A 19,048-nucleotide genomic window follows, 5' to 3' on the forward strand; every position below is an offset into this window, starting at 1 on the left:
ATGCATGAGTGAGAAAAACAAATGTTTACCATTGGATGCTATTGAGATCCTTGTGGTTGCTTGTTACCAGCATTATCTCAGTGAAAACAAAATAGAATTTGAAACGCCAATCTGTGTTTCAAAAGTATTACTATCAAGTAAAACATCCATGTTCCCTGCCAGTGACAGAAATGCTAAATAGCTAAACATCTATCATCAATTTTGTTGAATTAATTTTATTTAGAACCTGCACATTCACTTTTAAAAGTAGGTCAGTATCCACCTGTAGCCTTTCATCTATTCTACATTTAGTAACACAAGACTTATCACTATATAGTCTTTCTAGTCATATCATTTTGAAGGATTAGAAACCTATTTTGAATGATCAGAGAATGTCATGTACTTAGTTTTATCACAAGCACCAGTGAGTAAAACATCACGTAGATCTGAAGCTTAATGAAAATAGCATTCTGGAACTTTCTAAACGCACATTAAATGTATTTCCTCAATACATACAAAATAAAACAATAAATTCTAAATATAGTTGGAAGCTGTCTATCACCAGTTAATTGCCAGTCTTGGTTTAGGTACAGAGGTAAAAGCCAACATAAGGATAACCTCCATTTACTGTGACAGACAATGCCATAAGTCATTTATGTATATTATTTCTAATGTTCTGGGAGCTCTGCAAGGTAAATATGATAGATCAATTTTAGAGATGGGGATACTGCAGCTCAAAAAGGTGAAGTGATCCATCTGAGAATGCACAGCCACTAAACCAGGCTTCAGACAGAAAAGTTGTGTCTGATATCATAATCACTGTGCTACTTACAGTGTCCTAAGTCCACTCATCTTTTAATATTCCAAATACCTAGATATTCATAAGAAATGTTTGCTGAGTTGAATTGCAAAAGGACAGATGCTCAATTCTACATGGGATAAATCAGGAAAAGCTTTACTCTTTACCTCTTTTTCTACCTTTTCCCTATGGCAAGAGTAAAATTATTCCCTCTCAGAGTATCAAGCTTTGATTTGGGGTTAAACTTGTCTGGTTTTGTAAGAAATATAGGAAACTGACTAGATCTTTTAGCATCTGTACTTTAATAGCTCCTGCACTGGTCAGCAACTTAACCTGGACATTCTATCTACTATGAATAGTTTTGCAACCCAGCCTGAAATTATTATTTTCTAGAAGCGATCCCTTTAGACAATTAGAAACATCTTCTTTATGATTTTTTTTCTCATATTACATGCTGCCATATGGCAACAAGAATCTACCCAGCAGAACATATGGAAAACTTGCCATGCATGGGAAAACATTAAAGAAAAAATATGGAAACAAGAGATGCTGCCATTGCTCATACCACTGCATAAGAAAGTTGCTTGCCACTTGTGCCAAAGCATAAGCAGTTGAACATATCTCTTATGTGTGAATTCTATTTTACATTTAAGTCTGGCTTACCAAGCAATACCCTGCCAGTGTTAGTTCCTGTTTGGATGCCAGCTGGATACGAATGTTTTTCTCTCTAAGCAATGGTCTAGCATGGCTAATCCAGAATGTTCTCTGCCTCCACCTTGAACAGCCTATTCTATTCTTAATCTTCATTTACATCACCATTGAATTAGCTTCCTACTAATTACATCCAAGCCATTCTCAGTTACTTCTTCTCCACCTCTCCTATCCAACCAGACACAAACCCCACCAATTTTATTTAAGAAGTATTTTTGAATCTGGTTTCTCTTTTCTATCCTCGGTGCCCTCATAGTAAAGCATTTATCTCTTCCCTGGAAAACTGCAGTAACTGTCTCTGTTTTCTGCCATCTAAACCTAGTCTTGGCTCCCACCAACCTAACTTCCAACTGCTGCTGGAGTTAACATTCTAGAACATAATTCAGATCAAGTCACTTCTGTAGTTCAGATCTACTGTTGGTTTGACAGACAGAAAAAAATGAGACCCAGACTTCTTGGCTTAGTATCTTAAAGGCTTTCCAGCCAATGCCAATGAATCTCATCTTCTTAAATGCTGTACTCCAGCCACACCATTTTTTCTCACTTTTCCTCAAACACATCAGGCCCTTTTATATCTCCATGTCTTTTGTAATCTAGTCTTCCTGCCCTGGCAGCTCCTTCTTCAGCATCTTTACCCTCCAAATCACAACTTAGATGTGAAATGTCTCCTCCAGGGAGGGTTGGTTGTTCCGCTGATGCTTCCAAAGCTCTTACAGTGTACTGCTATCCTTTTCTAAGTTTTAATCTCCCTCTCTGACAAGTTTAATAATGTCTGACATCTAAAAGACAATAAATAACTGCTGAATGAATGAATGATTCAGTATGTCTATTTTAAATGATCTGATTTCCAACACTTACAGAGTTCTTTAAAGAAGACTGGAAACTGTAAAAGGAGTAAATTTGGGGAGAAAACAAACAAACAAAAATACCCAGAGAGATGGGAGAAATGTTTTCCTATGCAACATTACATAATAATTGGTCACAAATAAACTTAATTTACTGCGTGGATCCTCCAAATGCAGTTTAATATCAAATCAGTCTCAAGATTTTCTAGGTCATCTAGATCTGTGTACTGTGAGTAGAAATGAAGCATCTTTTCAGATCCCTAAATAGTATCACATATATTTTCATTGTCCTTTTAATGACAGTAGTCTTTGCAAGTTGGCTGCTACAGATTGCTGGAATCCTTCTGAATTTCAGGTTCCAATTCAAATATTGCTGAGCATTTACCATATATCCTACACTGTGTTTACTACCCTTACATATATATTTATCTTTAAGGAACCAGTCTTTACTAGTAATTCTTTCTTCCCATACCAGCTCTTACCATTCCTATGATTCCTGTTGCTTTGCGTTGCTCTTGCAATGGTGCCTTGTTTGCCTGACTCAACGTGCTCATGTATAACAAAACTTGATGTTGGATGTAGTTTCCCTCAATCTCCTCTCCTTCTTATTTATTCCACAAGCACTCTCAAGGCTAAATCCTTTCTCTTTGAGCCATTTTCCCCTCAATATTAGTCTTAATCTTCTTGATCCTCTACAAACGTGGGCATGGCCACATCTGTACATGGTTTATGATGCTATTGATTATGTATCCTTTCTGCTCTTACTAACAATTCTAACTACCTTAGCTCAACTTGCTACTTACAAACGGTCTAGCTTAAACTATCCATATCTGTCCCACAGCCTACTCTGACAGCATCCCTATCTCAAACATCAAAGGCTTACTAAAATTATAGATAGCCTCAGAGCCCTTTTTAAATCCTTTAACTTCCTCTTTAATTTGTACTTATCTCCCTCAATATATAAATTGCATATGTATCTACCAAGGTCCTAATTTTCTTTATCCATTCCCAGATAATCAACATTGATTATCAGTTTTAATAATTGATGAAAGTAATTTTCCTAAAGGAAGAAATTATAAACACCTCCTATATGTATTATTCATTATTTATAGTTCTGTGTGAGCCTCCGGAAAGAAATATATTGAGTAATACATAGAGGAGAGAAAAAAAAAAAAACAAAAACAAAAAACTACCAGTGCTACATCAACCCTGAGGCTGCTAAAACAGCTATCACAATAAATAAATGTCATTGTCTTCCTCACGTACTAAAAACAAGTTACTGGTAGGGCTGAAGGAAGATGCTCATAGTTTATATTTAGATATCCCACTACTGTTCAAGGTATATTCTTTATTCTGAGCAAAATACCATACAAGTAAGTTCATCAAAATGAATATTTTCTTGACAAATATATGCATCCCACCATTTGTGAATATAAGTAATTTCCAAAAGTATGCTTATAACCTGGTCATTTGGAACTGCATTTCCCCCAGAGAACTAATATTTTAAGTTTGTCACTCCTTGATAAAAGTCAATTTCACCAAACATGACTGAAACAAATATTAATACCACTGATTCTACTCCATAAAGCCCTCACTCATGTATTTTTCCATGACAACATATATTCAGGTTAAGATTTGGGTGACAGTAATACATCTTCCCTTACTAAAATACTAGTGTCAGTTTATGTCAGGAAAGGCAAGGTGGCAAGGAAGTAGTCCCAGACTCCACAATATATGACCTTTCAACATATGCAGGACAGAAGAGAACCCTATAGATCAAGCATTCCCCCCAGGAGTTATAAATAAAGCAACAAATGCGTAGAGTCAAAAGGCTCCCCCATTATTGTCAAGACTCGAGCAAAGATGGATCACATATCCATGTGTGTAAGGAGAGACTAGAAAGGTTGGTCCATTTGTCATTTCAAGCCAGTATTTTTAAAAAATATTCCTAAAATCAAATTGAAGTTTTTAATCCACGCAGTTCAATTCTAAACACAGTAGGTTCATAGATAGGTAGATGATAGACATATTTTAAAAAGATAAACTCTAACAAAGTTATTAACTGTATTGTCTTTTTTTTTTTTTTAAGATTTTATTTATTTATTTGACAGAGGGAGAGAGATCACAAGTAGGCAGAGAGGCAGGCAGAGAGAGAGGGGGAAGCAGGCTCCCTGCTGAGCAAAGAGCCCGATACGGGGCTCGATTCCAGGACCCTGAGATCACGACCTGAACTGAAGGCAGAGGTTTTAACCTGCTGAGCCACCCAGGTGCCCCTCTTTTTTTTTTTTTTTTTTTTTTTTTTTAAATCTTTGTTTCTAGGTCTTACTTGATTTTCAAAGCCCAACTCAACTGCTAGCTCCCATCAAATTATAAAGAACTGTACCAGTCTTCCTTGTCATACAGTAGACACTTAGTAAATATCTGATTAATTAATCAATCTCCTCCATAAAAATCCCTTCTAATCTCTAATAATCACTTATTCCTCTAAATTCCCATAGCATTTTGTCTATACCCTCTTCTGTTTGGGGTTTTGTTTTTATTTCCACTTTCTATATGATAATTTATGTTAGTTATTTAGGTACATGGCCTATGACCCTCATATTCAATTTCTTTGTGGACAAGGCTTATGTACGATTAATTTTCACACATAGTCATCAGTCAATAAATATCTGTGAAAAGAAGGGGCATCTGGAAATTCTGAGCAATTCAAGTTCTGTTTTGTTTTTAAATACCAGTGCATGATAGAAACATGTACCCATATAGCGCTCAGAGGACAGACAGATCCAGGTTACACGGGAAGCCTTAAAAATAAATTTCTACTTCCTAAGCACCAATCAGTTCTAAAGTAGTAATTTAACTTTCCAGAGATGCTTTGGTAAAAACAGGTTATCAAGATTTCTCTAAGAACTACAGAGTTTATATGTGAGCTTTTATTTTGCAATTACAAAAATGACACCTTTGGGACTGATAAATCACTGGCAGTTTTTGGAAGACTTGAAAAAAGAATAAAGTAAGAATTGTTCTCAGCCAGTCTGTGTGTGACACTGAGCTTATTACTTACTTGTTAGAGCTAGCATTAAATATAAATTCAGAAAGATGCAGGAGGCAATTACTCAGTGTTAGGCCCCCAACTCACAGAGAAGCTACACTATCACTATAGCAACCATAACAGACATGACACATAAAATCAGCAACAAAGTTGCACTATGAAGCCACAATCCTATTTGTTCTTTGAGAATGTAAAAACGGCAAGGATGTTTCACCCAGATAAAAACGGAAGAGCAATGCTCTGACTGCTAGGTCATCAAGAGTTCCAGCATTACCTCATCACATCATGCACTGGTCACTGTCAGCTCCTGACTTGCACACGCACATACACTGCCAACTGATGTACACAAAATGCCCCATACGAAGAATCAAGTTCATGACCAGAAAATAATATCATTAAAATAAAATACTGTGTGGTGCACACATCTTCTGGTGCAGAAACCTCATTTGACTTGTTCTCCATCTAGGCCATTCAGAAGCTGATGACTTAACTTGTGGATTTACCCCTCATTTTCTTTGGTACTTGTGGCAGAAACCAAAAAAGGGAAGGAGCGATGGTGAGTCAAGAAAAGAACCCTAGTTAGTTTCTTTGCAACAAATTTGTTAAATATTGTTGGGAGGGGAAATTGAAACTTGTAATTATGTTAGTGTTTTTCATTACCAGTGAATTTCATTTTATTTCTGGCTCTGAACTCAATTATCAGATAATTGAGATCCATCTTGATGGCATTAAGAAAAATGCTTCTCATCAGACAGTGTCAATTTGGAGGGAGAAAACTGAGGCAATTGTAAATCAGGCAATCCGTCCTTCCACTCCCACCTCTGGCCCAGCCCCACCACCTATCTCTTCCAAAGCTGCAGGGAGCTTCTTCCATACACTAAGTGAGAAAGAGAGTGTGAGAAGCAGCCCCCGCTCACCTCAGCATTATGGGTCACCATAGGAGCAAAGCACTTCAGCCATACTGATACATCATGTGTTTAGAGTTGCAATATTAACCTAAAGAACCTAATGCTGTTTCTCTCAGATCAAACAAATAAGTAAATAAGAAGCTTGCCAATAAATATATAGCCACAGTGCTTTACCTTAAAGTGAAAGTTTTTGATCATTTGCCATGAAAATGGTTGACAGAAAAACCAATGTACTTATGACACCCCTACTAAGAGATCTATGAGCATTCAGTTAAAGAAAATCTAAAACTGTCCAAAAAAAAAGCAACTTTATGACCATAATCCCTGTCTTGCTGAGAAATCCGGCAATGCTTTCATCAAGGACATCATGTTTTCTCAGATGTTCTGTGAACCATCCCACTCTGATAATTATCTGATGCTGAGTAAGTCCTTTGCATTTATTCAAGGATATCCCCATAAAACCCAACCAAGATGGAGAAAACAGATTAACTTCTCATGAAAGTAATACGCAACAAATTCCATTTGCCCCCTAAAATTTTTTCTAGGGTGATTACACCTAAATCTAGAAATTACTATGAGCATCTCCAAGGTTAAACAGCATTTGTAGAATAAGTCACTTTTTTCCAAAAACGAATATAGAAGATTTTTATTTCTCTGGCACTTTGTTAAAAAGTCTCCACAGGTGGTGACACAACCCTGAAAGTTATTTATGATGCCAGGATGACTCACTTCAAGATTTTCGGGGTTTCCTTAATCTTTAACAAATTAGTTTAAAGAGCATTTTAGTCTAGCACTTTAAAAATTAAGGAGGATCATATGGTTTATAACATAACAAGAACAATCATCCAGCCAAAGCATTTCATTTCCAACCACGCCAGATAATACAATTTACTGAAATTGACTGTAATTACCTCTCTAGGGTAGTCATTGGTGAGCTGATAAATAGCTAAATTCAAAACAATTATGATACAGATTTGTTCAAAAAATTATTAAATGCCTTTTATATGTCTGCTCTAATGTAGTAAGCAGCTCACTTTTATGCTAGGACTTCTACTTGATAATGGAAAATTCTGTGGGAGATTATGTCCTTCCTTTCCTCTGTTTTTTCTTCTTCCTTTTCACCTCCCTCTTTCACTCTCATCCTCTCTATATTCTGGCTTTCAGTCACATGTTCAAGTTGGGAAATTCAGCTGAAAAACATATTTGAAAAAAAAAAAAAGTCATATTTGTCAAGCCTTCATAAAAGTTAAGGATGCAAAAATGAATGAAATATATTCTTAAATTTGGAGGTGTCTATGCCCTAATCTCTATAACCTGTAATATGTTACTTAACATGGCAAAAGGATTTGGCAAATAAGATTAAGTTTACAAGCCTTGAGGTGAGGATTTAATCCTGGATTATCTGGGTGGACTCAATCTAATCACATGAATCTTCAAAAGCAAAGAACATCTTGGCTGCAGTTAGAGAGGAAGTAGATGACCAGTCATTTGAGAAATGACAATAAAAAGGACTCACTATTCTCCGGCTAGTTCTGAGATGCAGGGGGACTTTAGGAGCAAGGACAGCCTTAGTCCTACAACCACACAGAACTCATTCTGCCAACACCTGGATGAGCAAGGAAATAGATTCTCTCCTAGAGCCTTCAGAAATATGCCAACACCTTCATTTTAGCTCAGAGAGAACAGCACTGGACCTCTGATCCTTAGAACTCTAAAATAGTAACTTAGTGTTTAAGTAAGAAAAAAAGAAAAATAAATAAAATAATAACTTGGTGGTGTTTTAAGCCATTGACTTTGTAATAATTTGTTATGACAGCAGTAGAATACCAATAAAAAGGGGCTATAATCCAGTGGAAAACAAGAAATATAAGCCCATTATATGGCAAATGCTTTACGAATGGAATAAACAAAGTACTACAGATGTATTAATTTCCTGGGACTGCATAACAAGGTATCACAGACTGGGTGGCTTAAACAGTAGAAACATTTTTTCTGCCAGTTACAAGGACCCCAGTAGAGGGTGTATTAGGGCCCACCAAATGATCTTACTTTACCTTAATTAACTCTGTGAAGGCCCCATCTCCATATACAGTCATATTGTAAGAGTTAAAATTTCAACATAGAAATTTGGGAGGGAGACAGTTTAGCCCACAACAGTGGGATTACTGAGCAAAGATTAACTTGGAAAAACTGTTATAAAGGAGATTATATACCTGATCAGTCTATTTTTCAGATAAAACAAAAAAGATCATTAAGCTTAAATGGATTACCATATGCAAAGGCACTCATTCTTTAGAGCTACTACTCTTTCTTCAGTACAAACAGTTGATCAAAAAGTACTAGAAAAATATATATTTCAAAGTGAAATTCCCTCTACCTGCTCTCTACCATCTGACCTCAACGATTCAACCACTATTAACAGAATCTTGTGTATTCTTCCACATGATTTTAATTCACATGCAAGCATGTATTTACTTACCAAAAAAAATGGATATTGCTGGAAAACTTAATTTTTACAACTGGAAAATCATATCTCTGTAATAATAATGACTATATAGTATTCCATTTTAAGAATATACCATAATTTATACAGTTCCATTTTTTTGCTCCTACAAACAAAACTATAATAAATAATTCCTTTTATTCCTATCTTTATCTATAGTCAATTAAACAAACTGAACTGAAGAGTTGCAAAAGAAAGATTGTTTTTATTGTTGCTGTAGTTTACTACTGCCTTTAAAATGGATCTAAAAGTATTGTCCCTCAACTTTATCAGCATTAATATCAGTATTACCTGGAAATTTGGAAATGCAAATTCTTAAGTCCCAGAGAGCCTCCCAGACCTACCAAAACAGAAACTCTGGAAATGAAACCTACAATTTGTTTCTTAACAAGCCCTCCAAGTGCTTTTGATGCATATCTGCCCCATTCTTCTCCTTGAGGACACCTCAGGTAGATCCTTAGCTTCCTCAAATCATATTCCATTTCATTGCTGTTTTCAGACATTAAAACATCTCATAGATTTTAAATAAAAAAAATTTGATTTTACAAGCCATTCAAGACCTAATCTATGACTTTAGTAATTGCAGAAGAGAGGATCATCTTTTCTTTCACTTTTTTTTTCTTTTTCATTCCCAATTGACTAAGCTATTTTTTAAATTTTTTTAATAAACATATAATGTGTTTTTATCCCCAGGGGTACAGATCTGTGACTCCCTAGTTTTACACATTTCACAGCACTCATCATAGCACATACCCTCCCCAATGTCCATATCCCCACCACCCACTAAACTATTTTTAAATTTCTTTTTCTCTTCTGAAATCCTAAAACCTGGAAGAAGAGTTGAGGGAAAGAGGAAGCCATCTCCTAAATAATCAGTGCTGTTATAATCCACCAATAGGATCCTCAGCAAGGCAGTTACTCAAATGTGGATCTTCTGGAAGACCCCCACAGGCATCTCTACTACGTATACCAGGGTAGGGTGGTGCACTCTCCAGATGACCTCTGTGGCTGTCCACTCTGTCAGCCCCACGTCCTGCCTCTCCAGCTCCTGCCATTCGCATCCCACTGCTCAGTAAAAGCATATCTAATATGGCTACCATACTGGACAGTGCAGGTCTAATTCAACACTCTTCTACATGGCAAATAATGAGAAAGGATGGTAAGCTTTCCCTACCATTAGCCAACTTCCAGATTGGAGAATTTTCCAGGCATAAAGGACTCTATATTCATAACACCTTTCACCAACACCCTTGGGCCCAAATGCCACAAGTCTTGAATTATTAGCTCCCCCAATTTTTTATCTCAGAGAACTAGGATGGGCCTGCAAATGACTAACAGCTCAGCGAGCATCCCTGCTGGGAAATGTGATCTCTGTTTCTTCTAATTTGAATGTCATTCTGACCACTACAAGCAGATCTCGTTACACCCTCTTACCTTGGATGGAAAGAAAAACTTGTCTATAGCAAGAGCCAGAGGACCAATTTAAGTTTTCAAGCTCTGTTGATGAGTGTGTATATAGGGGAGGGACAGTTTGCCTTGAAGTAGTTATTATCTATTATCTTCAAATTTGGAGCTTTATGAACTTCTGAAACAAGAAAAATTTCCTTTGCATAGTCTATACTATCTCCTTGGTAATATATCTGAAGGATTCATTCATGAATATGGACTTCCTGGACCACAGGGAATATACTTCTTGCTTTTCTCATTTGGCAGACACTGTTAAGTGGCTATCGCAAAGCTGTACTCAAACTTCTTCTCCCTTATCTTCTCTCACTAGAATGGCTAGAATCCAAATATTTGCTTTCCAAATCTCCTCTGAATCTAGGAAGGGCTTTAGGACTCTATTTGGCCCTTGAGACATGAGTGAAAGTTTCTGGAGGAACACCTGAAGATCCTTTTATTTTTTCAACACTGGCATAGCCCTTCTCTCTTTCACCTCTTCTCTGCTTTGGCTGCAGAAAAGTATCTGAATCACCAACAGTCATTTTGGGACCATGAGGAAACAAATATGGATAAGAGAATCACACAGGAGCTGGCCCTGACATTATTAACTGCTGACCAGAAATTAACTTCCTATTTCTTGACAAGCCACCCTAAGTCCAATTTTCTCTTACATTCAGCCAAATCATTCCTAAGCGATCCATCCACTGCCAGAAACCTCTCATGTCCTAACAATTTGCTTGTTTTTATACCAACAGTTTAAAAGTGAATTTTCACCTACTATCCCTGCCAATACTAATTATTAGAATTTTAGTCTCTACTAGTCAGATAGGTGAAAAATGGTATCTCATATTCTATTAATCTCCAAGGACAGAGATTTAATTATTTTATTTTTTTAATTAACTCACTTACCTGTAGAAAAATACTCCTGTCTACACACTGTTTCCTAAACCTGTCAACTGCTAGGATATATCATAAGTAAAAAAAAAAAAAATGTTTTGAAACACTTTAAATTATACTAATCCAAATTTATAAGCTGTAAGAATAATAATGTTTATAACCTAATGATACACTATCATCCTATTATATATTCTATGTAATTGACATAAATATATATAACAGTATCAAAACAGCCCATTTTAACACAAATATTGAATATTTGACTTATCTGAGATAATAGGGGAAAAAATGTGACTTAAAGTCAATGAAACTGCCTGTAAAAGTCCTCATAATTTCTAAGGAATTTAGGATTCCATGTACCTTAAAGATTTACCTTCTCTTGATCCTGCTCAAATGGGAAAACCTCATAGGTCGGTATTATTTGGTGTACCAAGCAGTCATTACCAAGATTTTAAGCTCCTATAGGCTAAAAGTGAATATTTTCTTGCTGCAAAGCAATTTTTTAAAAATCTAATTGGATCAAAAAAAAATCTAATTGGATCATAAGAAAAACTCTCTTTATTTTGAGTATCTTTTATCTTTTGTTACAGTTATATATGAGCTAAAAATATATTCAAAAAGATTACAAATTATTTTCATGCCATCAGGCCAGAAATTAAGCTTTTATACAATTAATTATTTTATCTATCCAATTTATCCGAATTCAAAGAGTCAGCACTCATGTCAAATATATTTTCTAGCATATCCTATAAATATACACAATTAAATCTCTTATTAGTGGTATTACTGTTTCCTTGGAATTTTACATTATCTCATACTCACACATATTGCATACATTTGAGATGTTTGGAATATGATAATTTTGTACTTGTGATAAGATTTTCTTAGTAATGCTATAATTACCACAATCAGAACCTCATCCCAGCTGATTGTGATGAGCATGCCGTCAGCAACAACAGTGTCAAAACTGCCTGCTGCCACAACAAACATGGAACCTAGACCGGAAGTGGCAGTTCCCCTGCAAGGTCTCTGTGAGGAGGTCACCCATTCATATGAGCCCCTCCTGCATGAGCCTTTGTTACTTCAGAACTTCCCTCAACTCTTGTCCCCCAGATCGCTGACACCTTGAGCAAGGACAGTCCTGGGAGGTACCTCAGGGGCTCTTTCTGATACCATTTAAAATTCCCCTAAGATTGTTATGGTTGCCAGAAAGTGGTCTAAATTTGAAACATCCCTATTTAAACTAAATAGCTGATTTTTAGCCCCTTCACTGGGATTACTGATTTTCCCCTGTTTTGCCCTGTGCTGTATGAATTCTTAATCTCCTCTCCACCTTAATTTAATAGTAAAGCAGTAGGGTATAGTAGTAAAGACTACCAGGGTTCAAAGTTCCAACTTGGATAATTACTCTCTGTGTGACTGTGGGGAACTGCTTAAACAATTATAACTATTTCCCCATCTATAAAATGAGGGTCATAATGGCATCTCCTTCATAGAGCTTTCTGCAAGAGGGTGAGGGGATGGGGTAACTGGGTGATGGGCATTATGGAGGACATGTGATGTGATGAGCACTGGGTGTTATATGCAACTGATAAATTTTTGAACACTAATCTGAAACTAATGATCTACTATATTTTGGCTAACTGAAATTTAAATTTAAAAAAAAGGAATAAACGAGTTGATACCTACAAAGCCCACAGAAATTATCTGGCATGTAGAAAGTATTCCATAATGTTTCTTATTAATGATCTAATATAGTATGAAGCCAATTATAATCCCCCTCCCAAATGTTAAAAGAATGAAAATGATTTGTACTAAAGGATGCTATGGAGCTAACTGGAGTAAAGGGAAGAGAAAAGAGATTGGTGATCTGTGTATTGGTAACAAGGAAAGTAAGAAGCAGGAGAAGCAATAGGCTAAAGTACATGAAATTGTCATTTTTGTAGCTCAAAAATTGGTAATTTCTTATGGATTCACCATGGAGAAAAGACATTAAGCAAACAGACTCTCTGAGACATTGCTGGATAAGAATGAATACCACTTTGATGCAGGAGCTGTACTAGACCTGAAGAGAGATAAAGAGGCAAGCACCTGAGGTAGAAGGATTTTTCTGAGAAAGAATAAAGAAAAAAGAATATTCAAACACCTTAAATCCAATAAACTAAACAGGGAAAGAAAGGAGAATGGTGAACTGAAGTGAGGTCTGAAAGCCTCATTTTGACAAAGTATATGGAAGCTATTTGGCTGACTGCAAAGCTGGGGTATAGGATTAAAACTCTCTTTAGGAAGTGGCGTTGGCAGTTCAACACTGGGTCAAGTAAACTTATAATGTACAGGAAGCTTTTAGGAAAAGCTTACTGTTACTAATAGCATGTGACTACTATAACCAATTAAAACTGAGAAAAGTATATCATGATTATCACTATTAGTCTTTTCAAAATAGATCCTTATTGTGTTAATAGAATATTCAAAATTGAGAGTAAATTCAATTTTAGCTCAATTTCCTGCCCTTTGAATGTGTGAGAGAAATAACCTTTTCATAGCCTACCTCTCCTGCAGAATCCAAACTCCTCATCCTCATCCTCCGTGTGCTTCATAATTTGGCTCTTGCCACCCTCTTTAAATCTATGTCCTACCAGCTTTATTTCCTTCCCCTTTACTCACCCCATTAACTGGGGAGAACATACCATCCACAGTCCAAACTAAAAACAATTCTAAGAGTGAATCTGAAAATTTCTTGCAGAAAGTTTGGTTTTATTATACTGCTGGACATATAAAATCATTCTATTTAAAAACTTTTCAAAATTAAAATTCTATTTAGAAAGTAGAGATAACATATGCAAGTATACAGTAAAGGGGGAAAGTACTTTATCTTGATTATCAAAATATTAAAAAGCGACAAACAGCATAAATATTACTGGTACATACACAAATAGTTTTAATCAGTTTCTTAGTTTATCTGTCACCAAACCATACCACTGATACTTCTCTAAAAAATATTTTACTTCTATTATTTAATATTTTTATAAAATTGTCTGAACTCTTCTTCAAAACCAAGTGGAACATTAATCAATTTTAAAACTATTAGAACCTTTAGTAGAATCTTTCCTGTAATCACAATACTTTTCCTTAAGAAAATATTCTCTCTACAGGGTTAACTGATAAGCTCAAAGACAATTCTACTAAATACAGGATATTCTCAATTCTCATCTTTTGTTACTTTAACAAGTAAACATTCCATTGTAAATATTTTTGTAAGTAGATCTTTCTTACCTACAGTCAGAGAATTTATCCTTAACAAATATTTTTCAAGAAACACTTATCAAGTATGTATGTCATCTCTGTAATTGTTTTAGATGTTCTGCCAAATTTAGATCTTAAAAATTACGGGCCTGCTCCATATCATTCCACTTGATTCAAGAGGCAGAAAAACTGGGTTCTCAGTTGAGGTTCAAAAACTTAATCACTTAGTAGTAATTCTAGATAGCTTTCTTCTATCCTCAAAAGAGTTTTCATATCATGCTTTAAAAGACATACAATGTGAGCAGCTCCTACCTGCCATGGTTTAATGATTGCAAAGAAAGCTAGACAGTATCACCAAGAAATTCATGAGGTTTAGAATATGATAATTTAAACAGAGCAGCCCTAGACAGAATAATGGCTTTTTAAGGTTGCAGACAGACTACTTTGGGGGGAAAACTGTTGTACTTTCATCCCTATGGGTTTTTATGAGACCTTTAACATTAATAAGAATGAAAAAACCAATAAAGACATCATGAAAGTAACTGATTTAGCTGATACCCCATATCTAGTTCTGCAAGCTCTTTAGAATATGGATGGAATTTGTTCTCCTGGTTTAATTTAGGCACTCCTGGATTTAGGCTTTGAAGTCTGTGAATTCTGATTATAGTTATTCTCCCACTTTTGTCTGAATGGCATGGTTCAAATGTGCATCTCCATGCACAAGGTTCAAATGTGCAACCGTAAATGTTGTTGTACAGCCAGTGTCCTATCAAGTGATTCAAAAACATTATCAGCTGGGCACCTGGGCATCTCAGCTGGTTAAGCGACTGCCTTCGGCTCAGGTCATGTTCTTGGGGTGTTGGGATTGAGTCCCGCATCAGGCTCCCTGCTCAGTTGGAAGCCTGCTTCTCCCTCTTCCACTCTCCCTACCTGTGGGCTGGCTCTCTCTCTCTCTCTCTCTCTCTCTCTGTCAAATAAATAAATAAAATATTTTTTAAAAATTAACATCTTTCCAAAAAAATAATAAAGAAAAAAGAAAACCTGACATATGTAGTGGTTGAAATGACTGGCCACCAGTAACTTGCTATGCAATCTTGACTCTCCAAAAGGTGATGCAGATCCTGATTGATTGTTTCCCCATATTATGATGATCTACCTATTCCCCAGCTTGGGCTGAAGAATGACAAATAAAGGTGGGGAACTGAGACCATCTGTGTCACTATGACTGAGATAAGACTCTAGATCACCTATGTCAACATGGCTTAGTTGTTTGTTTCAAGAAATTGTGCCAAGGAAAAATAAGGCTACAAACCTATAATTAATTTCAGTGTTTGCTTCTCGAAATTCCCACAGATCAATTTTTTTTTTTAGATGTTATTTATTTATTTGACAGACAGAGATGACAAATAGGCAGAGAAGCAGGCAGAGAGAGGAGGAAGCAGGTTCCCCGCTGAGCAGAGAACATGACGTGGGGCTCAATCCCAGGACTCTGGGATCATGCCCTGAGCAGAAGGCAGAGGCTTTAACTCACTGAGCCACCCAGGTGCCCCCCCACAGATCAATTTATTAGCGGCAAGAGACTGCTCATCTGAGAAACCACTTGCTTAGTAAAGTTTATTTATCGAAACTTTGCATCATGACCCTTGTTTCTCTGTCCACCCATTCTAAATTATTATATCATTAACCTTGTTTAAACCCAATTAGCTCCCCATATTTAAAGACCTTAAACAACTTCAGCTTGCACAACAAAGACCTATAACTATTACACTTCTGACCTTTCCTTTCTGCAACATTGCTAAAACTCTATTAAGGTGGTATGCTTCTTCACCAGAGAAAGTTCTAATAATTATTTTTTACTTTTATAATAATAAGATTTTGTATAGTAATAAAATTATAATATAATAATAATTATGTTTACGAAATATTTATTTACAGGTGGTCTGGTGATGTTTTATTGAACTCAACATATCCTAACACATTTCCTTGGCCATCAGTCTCCCATTCTCCAATGTCATTGCTCTCCATTGCCCTAAAACTTCCAATACAACCTCCCTTCTCCTCTCTTCTTCTGAGAATGCCTGTTTGCTTTATTTAAAAAAAAAAAAAATACAATGGGGCATCTGGGTGGTTCAGCCATTAAGTATCTGCCTTGGGCTCAGGTCATGATCCCGGGGTCTTGGGATCGAGTCCTGCATTGGGCTCCCTGCTCAGCGAGAAGCCTGCTTCTCCCTTTTCCACCCGCCCCCCCACCCCGTTTGTGTTCCCTCTCTGGCTGGGTCTCTCTCTCTCAAATAAATAAATAAAATCTTTAAAAAAATAAAAATAAAAATTCCATAAGATCCCACCACTAAATCTATCAGCCTACCAGAATCTATACGAGCCTACCTGAACCCCAATATTCTCTTTGGCTTTCTCTGTTATTAGAGCACACTCCCTTCATGCTTTTCTCAAGCTAACCCTTCTACAGGTGCTGGAGTTCATCTTATCTCATGGAACCAAGAACTTCTCACCTATAATTGTTAGTAAGTGACAAAGCCAAGATTTTAATTCAGGGTAAAATTAAAAGTCCAGAGGCTTTCCATGATCTCACATTTTACTCTCTGACCACATTCTCTTACAACTGTCTTGCGCATTGCCCAGCAGTTTTACTGGCCTTCAAGTTGGTCCTCAAATGCACAAGCAAGCTGCTGCCTTAGGAATTTACACTTGCTCTTGCCTCAGCCTAGAACCTTCTTCTTTAGATTCCTGCAGTTTGCTCTCTCCTATTCTAAAATTCTCTGCTCAAATGTTACCTTATCGCAGAGGCTCTCTCTGGCTATACTATAAAACTGGTACTTCCCTGCTGTTAGTCTCTATATACTAAACATGTTTTATTTTTATTCATAGTATTAATCACTGCTGGATATATTATACAGCTTTCTGTCTACTTAATTATTATCTTTCTTCCTCCTTGACACTATGGCTCCACACAAGCAAGGATTTTGTCTTTAGTCACTTCTGAATCCTCTATTATCTAAAACTGTGCTTGGCACATAAAAGGTGAACAATAAACATGAGGAGATGAATGCTCCCTCTTAGCCATATTTTCCAAGATAATTTTAATTTCTGTTATGTATCTTTATGAATAATATTTCTGATAACTCGTTTCAAAAGTATCAGAGTAGAAAGAAATTTGTTACTATTATAATAATAATTTTCCTCTTTTATTTCATACTAGTTCCTGTCACTTTTTCCATAAACACTTCATTCTGTTTAAAAAATTATAATAAAGAATAAATGTATCAAACTTTGAATAAATAGGTGTTTTTCATCTGACTAAATTACATTACTCACAGAAATGGCAAAGGTGAGAGTAATGGCATTTGAGCCAGTTCTCTGAGCCCAAGTACCCAAGGGGAATGTTGAGCAGAGCCACATAATGCATACCCATCTAGTGGATTGCACTATGGAGGAAAACCCTGACCTGAGGAACCTGAAAACAGGTTTTATAATGGACAGTACATCAGCCTGACTTCTCCAGAGGGAGATATTACTATACCGAACAATAAACAGATCTACCCTGTGCTCCAGAAGAAGATACCACTCCTTCTTCTAAGCTGTTCACGATACACACACCTCTGAAAAGGTAATCTGGAAAAACAGCAGCAATGCATCTGCTCACAAAATATACAGAAATAGGAAAGACTCATGGAGAATTGTCTCTCCATGGACATAATTTAACATTAATTCCAAACACATGGGCCAACAAAGTTTCTGATGCCCCTTGAGAGTTCTTCACCAAAGGTCTTTTTTTTTTTTTTTTTTTTTTTTTTTAACATTCCCATATAATGCCATTTGTCTTTCTCCCATTTAGTAATCAGATTATAAATTGCCTACTCTGGGAAATTGCCATGATCCCTTGTGGTTGAAAGAAGTGGACCTTGCTTCCACAGAACTCTGAACACCCACTAACTACCACATCACACATCACTATTTTAATGGCCCCATTAATTGTCTTTTTCCCTCTAAGCCATAAGCCTCCTGAGGACTGGGGCTATGATTTATTAATCAATGTGCTCCTGGAAATTTAAAACAGGACTTTACCCATTGTTAATTCTCACTTAATATTTGATCTTAAGACTATAGGGTAATTAATTTTTATAATACTATAACTTTTAACTCTTTATTAATGTTAGAAATTAGGCAAACTATTTCCTGAGATGCATCCTCATGAAGAGTTGATATGTCAGTTAACTGGGGAAAAAAGTAAAAATTCCCATTGAAAAGGATTAAAGTTGATGTCACTAAAATTAACTTGTCTAATTAGCTTAAGAAAATATGCTTTAATAGTCTGTCACTCCATTAGTTATCCAAGAATCTTAGATAAGCAGATCCTAGTACAAGGACACTATACCTTTCAACCCTAGACAAAATCTGGTGATTATTATCTACCTAAAGAACAATCTGTTTTAGAACCAACACTGTAGGACAGTCTTACATTTCCTGAAAAATAGAAGGTGAAAAAAAAATTTGTCTCATATGCTCTGATATAGGCAAGTGTTCTTTTTTCTGGTTTCTGAAATAGGAATCTCATGAGAGCGTCTTCTAGAAATATTATGGAATTAATTGTGTTATATTAAAGAGAAGTATACTACATCCTAAGCACTACTGGAAATAAAATGTTTATAGTAA

The sequence above is a fragment of the Mustela lutreola genome, chromosome 8, assembly GCF_030435805.1.
Source record: "Mustela lutreola isolate mMusLut2 chromosome 8, mMusLut2.pri, whole genome shotgun sequence".
In the NCBI taxonomy this organism is placed as follows: Eukaryota; Metazoa; Chordata; class Mammalia; order Carnivora; family Mustelidae; genus Mustela; species Mustela lutreola.